The 7,172-nt window shown below is 37.6% G+C and overlaps 1 pseudogene; it reads right to left on the reverse strand.

Moving 5' to 3' along the window:
* Positions 1 to 5,767: 5,767 nt before the first annotated feature.
* Positions 5,768 to 6,562, reverse strand: LOC148120709 (nascent polypeptide-associated complex subunit alpha pseudogene; annotated as a pseudogene).
* Between the last annotated feature and the right edge of the window lie 610 nt (positions 6,563 to 7,172).

The raw sequence follows: 7,172 nt of genomic DNA on the forward strand, positions 1-7,172 counted from the left end.
AGAAAGGAACGTTTATCTTACAAAAAAACAAAAACAAAAAAACAAAACAAAACATAGCAAAAAGCAACAACAAAAAAAGACAAATGTATACTAGGGATCCATGGAGAAGGAATAGATGCTTCCACTGAATTTATTTAGTCATATTCAGGCACTCTAAGACACCACAACCTGTGCCTCTTTCCCACTACTTTTATTGTGGTGACTCTGTACTAACAGTTTTTATGTGTATACTAACATGCTATAAATGAGAAAGAGGTACTGCGTATTGAGGCAAATACAATTTAACTATAAAGGTTCCAATTACTTTTTTTGTTCCAAAAACTAGAGGAGCCAATGTGGGAATATTGACGAGGGTAAAATTTCTAAATCTGTGCAAAATTCAGTTAAATTCTATAATCAAGTAAGGAAATTTCAGAAGCACACATTCTGTAGGAAAGAAGGGGCAGAATTTTTGGAAAGCTTCACAATCTTCTGAGTTGACAACTTTGCACTGTCATTAGAACTAAAGAACTATGAAGTTCCATAGTGATCAACAACTTATTTAATTCACAAATTTACCTGAGTCATGTCTCATTCAGGTGGATGTGAATTGTGATTGTATTTATCAAAAAGATCCAGGCCTGGCCAAGTGACCCATGAAGAACATAGGCCAACTTGATATATATAGAGTATTCCAGGTCAACTGGGTTTATGTAGTGATATCTTGTCTCAAATAAGTGAATAAAAATATAAACACATAAATATAAATAAATTTAAAATATTGGAGCTTTATAGAACTAAGTATAATTTTCAGAAAGTCTCACATTCTTCAAAATGATGTCCTTATTCAAAATTCAGTTTACAGATAATTATGTGTGTGTGTGTGTGTGTGTGATTTTCAACAAGAATCTGGATTAACAAACTGTTATCTAGCAATTATTAATAAGGAGACTGTGTTATTATAATGAAGAGGTAGGAAGAGCTAGTAAGTTTTGTGTTAAAGTAAAAACTATGTATACCCACAGAAAATGCAATTTTATCCTCTCAACTAGACAATTTTTTTTGTAACAGAGACCATTTTTTAAAAACCACAACCAATGAGAGTGCAGAGTTGTGGGTCCTAGTCCCAGTGGATTCATCTACAATACAACTGTAGCATTTTTGGCTCAAGTGGTATTGCAGAAGTATTTAGAGGGAAAGATTTTGAGAGCCAGATGATCAAGGATTTTGGTGTGAGATTGTGCCTGATGCTCCTCAAATAAGTTCTCACAAAAATTGTGATCTAAGCATTGTTACATGAAGGGCCAGCTTGTTGGGATATCTGTCCCGCCGGGTACCCCACATCTGGCAAGCCCCAAAGAAAATCATACAGACATCTCCATAAGTTATAAAACTGATTGGCCCATTAGCTTAACCTTCTTGTTAACTCTTGTAGCTTATATTAACCCATTGTTCTTATCTATGCTAACCACATGGCCTGGTACCTTTCTCAGAGGGGCAGCTCACATATTGCTTCTGTGGTGGTGTGTGCTGGACTGGCGGAGGGAGCTTCCTGCTTTCCCAGAATACTCCTGTTGTCTTTGTTCCACCTCTACTTCCTGTCTGGTTTTCCTGCCTATAATTCCTGCCTGGCCATTCAGCATTTATTTAAAACATGATTGACAGAATACAGACAATATTCCTGCACCACTTCCCCCTCTTTTTTTCAAACAAAGGAAAATATTCATAGTTCAGTTTTTGGGAATGTGGGCATAGTATTCCAGGCTACTTTCGACTGGTTTGGTGTGCTAATAATCTTATGGGGATGTAAAGAAAATTTAGAATTATGATCAAGTCCTGACTGGTGTATCCTGTGAGGCTTGGTCATCTCAGGCAGCAGTCTTGCATCTGTTCTGGATGTAGAACTCAGACATCTAGGCCATTTGTTCCTACAGGAGATTTCTCAGGTGATCTTCCTTGATCAAACTGGATTTTTCTTAACTCAGAATGAATCCACAACCTCTCATTTTCTGTGGAAACAAAAGCAAAATCTCTTCTCCAAAGTAACATACCTTTTGACTTCAATTTTGAAGTCAAGGTATTTTCAAAATACCAATCTTAGGTTAATTCAGCAGCATTTATGAACAAATATCTTTTAGCAGCTGTTTTTTCTTCCTCAGCATTCAAATAATTCAAAGAGAGCATAAAAACATACAGTATCAAGAATCTCTGTGTATTTTCCATCTTTATGCAGTTTTATTTTAACCTCTATCTTTTTTTTATTTTTACTTTTACTTTCTGAGACAGATTTTCCATATATCTTTGTTCTAGAATAACTCTGTAGACCAGGCTGTCCTTGAACTCAGAGATCCTCTGGTATCTGCCTCCCAAGTGCTGGTATTAAAATTGTCTGCTACCACACCTTGAAGTCACAGAGGTCCATCTACCTCTGCCTCCCCAGTGTTTGGATTAAAGGCATGTGCTACCACACCTTGAACTCACAGAGATACATCTGCCTCTGCCTCTCAGGCATTGGGATTAAAGGTGTGTACCACCACACTCAACTACTCTCTTTCTTCCTTTTTTTTCTTACTTTAAGAACTTTAACCTGCATATATTTTTAACACACTGTAAACCATTTAGGGGTTTTCTTTATCTTCGAATCTCTCTTTACTATATTTCTCTCTTTTTCTGACCACATGAGTCTTCATGGAGAGGATTAAAGTTGTGGCTTTGATGGCTGGATCCAGCCCATTCTTTAGCTTTCCAGCCTCATGGCAGAGGTACCAGCTGTAGCCATTTTTATTGCCACAACTCTATGGCATCTCATGGTCCCTGCCAGCAAGCAAGCTGCAGCATTCTGCTCACAGACCACACTCAGTTGGACTGCCCGCCTGAAAGAGTCAGAGTTTGCCCTCTTAGGACAGCCCACAAAGTCAGCATTTTAAAACAGCACAGTTTTTTCCCCGCTAAGGCTGAAAACTGGAAAGCATGCGGTCAGCTTTTCATCAACAACATTTAAGTGTTTAGGGGTGAGACCTGTCAATGAACTGCAGGGTTTTGCAGTTAAAACTGAGTCAGAAATCCTCTCTTTGATGAGAGTGCTTGCTTGCCTCTAGCAAGGAGAGCAGACCTGAGAAATTGCTGCTACCAAGAAGCCATGTTTTACCCTATTCTTTCCCAAGATTTCTCAGGCTTTCTGCGGATGCAGTTATCCATGTGGGTGCCATTCTGTAGTGATGAGGCAAGCAGGCCTGCTTTTCGTCCTGCCCAGCTCCTACATGGCTAGCTTTACACCCAAAATAACAACACACAATTGTATTCATTTAAACACTGCCTGTCCCATTATCTCCAGTCTCTTATTGGCTAACTCTCACATCTTGACTAACCCATTTCTATTAATGTGTGTAGCACCACGAAGTGGTGGCTTACTAGGAGGTTTCTAACCCATGTCCATCTTGAGCAGAAGAAGTATGGAGTCTGCCTCACTTCCCTTCTTCCCAACATTCTGTTAGGTCAACTCCACCTATCTAAATTCTGCCCTATCAAAAAGCCAAGGCATTTTTTTTTGTTAACCAATGAGAGTAACACATAGACAGATGACCCTCCTATGTCAAAGCATGAACATAGATAACAACAGTATACATTTTAACAACTACTGGGGAAATTCCAGAAGGCCCCAAACCTAGGTAAAGAACAACAAGAAATTAAGGAAAGGTGAAAGTGACAGAAATTGTTTCCCCTAGGTATGAACACTATAACTGATTTTTCAGTGCCAAATGGTCAGCCCTAAAAATGTACAGCCAGGTAACACTATACAGAATGAGCAGATTATATTTAGAAATATATATGTGTATACATACACATATATGTATATAGCAATGATTATGAGAGAATAGACTTTGAATTTGAAAGTGAGAAAGAAAAGGTATATGACTGAGCTTAGATGGAGAAAAGTGAAGGGGGAAATGAAGGAATTGTAGCCTAATTTTAAAAATAAAATAAGCAACTAAATAATAAATAAAGTACACATAAAAACTACTCTGGGATTGGATTCATGATACCTGGGTCATTGCCACTGTCTGACATTTCAAAATAATAAAGAAACACCTTAATATTGATTAACTTTGTTGTATACATATGTTCCAGTCAATTTTATCATTCCTATATTGTTTAAAGATAGTTATGATGACGATTAGATAGGTGTATTGAAACTAGTTTTAAGAACAGCTGTATTTTTCATTCTTCTCAAGTGTGTGTGTGTGTGATAATTTAGCATGTATAGCTATGTTTATATGTATGTAGGAATATATATGACTCCATGTGGAATGGTACATGTATAGTTAAATATATGTGTACAATTTTTCATATTTATAGTTGATAAGTTGATATTAAGTGTCTTCTTCAATGACTCTGTACTATTCATTGCAGCCAGGCTTCCCATTTGAACTCAGATTCCATTATTATGGCTAGTCTTTCTGACCAACATGCTCTAGGGATCTCTTGCTCCTCTTTTTTTTTTCAGAGCTGTAGTATGATACACACTACCATTCCCACTATGTATTTCATGAATTATATGTAAGTGAATTCTTGTCCTCATGCTTATGGCAAATGCTTTAACCACTAAACAATTCTTCCGGCCTACCTAAAAACTGTCTCTGAGCAAGATAGTCTGAAATGAGTAATTCTTTGTAATATGAGTTTGAAGAGGATGTTTCCACCAACAATACATTTCACATGCTCTGTGGGGAAGCTCTTCACTCTCAGTCACTTCAGAGATGTACAGTTATCATTGTGCTGTAAGTTTCCTCTCTGAAAATGAGAAACTCCATATATTCTCATAACCCCTTTTTATCCACTGTAAATACACAGCAAACCAGCAGGAAAAGTGAGTTACACTGCTTTGGGAACTCAGAATTTTATCACAGCCCACTAAAAATGGGCACAAAGAGCTTTATACGAATCTAAGAGACCCACCTTAACATAGTAAGAAAACAAAACTAAAACAGTATTATTCCAGGACCAACATCTGCAGCACTTATCAATACATTTTTAATGCCTTGTGTTTCAACAGATCTAAATTCCTTTAGAAGCTTATGGTGTTTAGAGGCAAGTTAAATACCTTTAGATGCCTATGGTGTTTAGAGGCAAGACTAGACTGAGTCACTGTCAGGAGCTTGAATCCTTTACTCAGACCTTTGACACTGTCTGTAACAATATATGAATTCTTTCACCTTTGTGCTGTTGTAACAAATAAGACCAAGCATTTTCTTCTGAACCAGGAGTGAACTGGTTAAACAAAATATAAATAGAACCCTCACAGTACCCAATGACAGAAAAAATGAATGTATGAGCAGAAAAGTCTTCATATAAAAACTTGCTATCTTTGTAAAATACAAAATATGAGATAGATGGGTTCTGACTTTAGGTCAAACTTCATAGAGAACTGTTTTGTATGATAGTCTTGGCCTTTCTCTTTTGAAATAACTGATGTCAAATAGGCCAACATATTCACAGTCCAGAAACAGGAAGAAGAAACAGAGAGGGGTAAAACCAGCTTCTACACGTGCCTTGTTATATCTCACACACATTCTGCAAAGAGAACTGGAAAACATTTTTTTTCCAACAACTATATGCTAAAAGTGGTGTGGTGAGGGAGTTTTTAAGAAGGGTCAAATAGTAATAGTGAGGTACTGAGCACACAAACTCTATATTTACAACCACAATTTAAGGAACTAAACTACAAAGTAATACCAAACTCATGTTTTTATTTTTTTGTTTTGTTTTTTTTTTTTGAGTTCATCCAACAAGAAGCCATAACTTTATTAGTGATAGAAACAGTACAAATTTCAAACCAAGCTGCAGTTCCACCTTTGAAACACCAAAAAGGGGGGAGGGGATGGGGAGTGTCCTCGCTGTCAAATAGTTACATTGTTAATTCCATAATAGCATTTACAATATCATTACTGTTGTTTTTCAGGGCTCGGACTGCCTCTGCTCTGGACACATTCGCCTGTGACATGACCAATTCTATGTCCTTAACTTCCAGACCTGTTTCATCAACCTCTTCCTCCTCACTCTCCTCTTGTACTGTCGGAGTCTGAGTATTTTCTTGAATGTTTGAAACAGCTTCACCTTGAACTTTGAACTTCTCAGCAGCTGCTAACTGTGCTTGCTGAGACAAATCTTCAATCTTGGCTTCTCCAAATACGATGTAGGTGTCTGAAGCTGGGCTCTTGTAGACATCTGGTTTGGTGATGACGAAGAGGATATTTTTGGATTTCCGGATAGTGACTCTAGTAACCCCTGTAACCTGCCGAAGACCCAGTTTGGACATAGCCTTCCGTGCTTTCTTTTCACTCCGGTTCTGCTTTGCTTTACTGACTGGCTCTTCATCGATTTCAGCTGCTGCCGCCAGCTGGGCTTTTTGTGTGGCTGTCTGTGTGGAGTCTTGTTCCTCGAGCTCTGGTACTGACTCATCACTATCAGATTTTGTTCCCGACCCTGTCTCAGCCTGGGGCTGTGGCAGCTCCTGCTCGGTGGCAGGGACGGTTTCTGTGGCTTCGCCAGGCATTTTGTGCGGAGGACACGGAACCAAGATGGCGGCAGCTCATATTTTTATTTTAAATATTTGAAAAGATACAGAATTTTAAAAATTCATACAATTTAGCCTCAACTCTGAATATTTGTACCATGAATGAAAAAAAATTTTAAACACATGCCAATCATAGATGGCATTGCATTCTAACACAAGTTAATGTTAATCCTTGCATGTACTTTGTCATTCTGGTAATATTTGATTTTTTCCTCTGAATTTTTGGGGAAAATCTGGTGGTATAATTCAGTTGACAGTCATTGTTTTTGTTGAGGCTTGTTCGGTTGAAGTCTTTAAGCACAGTCCAATAAATCCTGACTAAAATGACTGGGTCATGTATTACCAAATATGCAAATAATTCTTCTTGAATAAAGGGTTTCACAAGGGGTCTATTGAGAGTTACATCCTCTAATAGATGCTTTTATTCTTTCAAATACACACAGGCTTATCTTCTCATTAGCTGTGAATTATATCACAGTTCGGATATAATTCTGTACCAGAGCGTCAGATTAAGGAAATCAATTGAATGAACTGTCATTGATATTTCTCAATCAAATAAAGAGGAAACTATAGCTGTGGCCAGCTTAAAAATCTTATGCAGATTTATTAAGCTTTGGAT

The sequence above is a fragment of the Myodes glareolus genome, chromosome 10 (assembly GCF_982192425.1).
Source record: "Myodes glareolus chromosome 10, mMyoGla1.1, whole genome shotgun sequence".
Lineage (NCBI taxonomy): Eukaryota > Metazoa > Chordata > Mammalia > Rodentia > Cricetidae > Myodes > Myodes glareolus.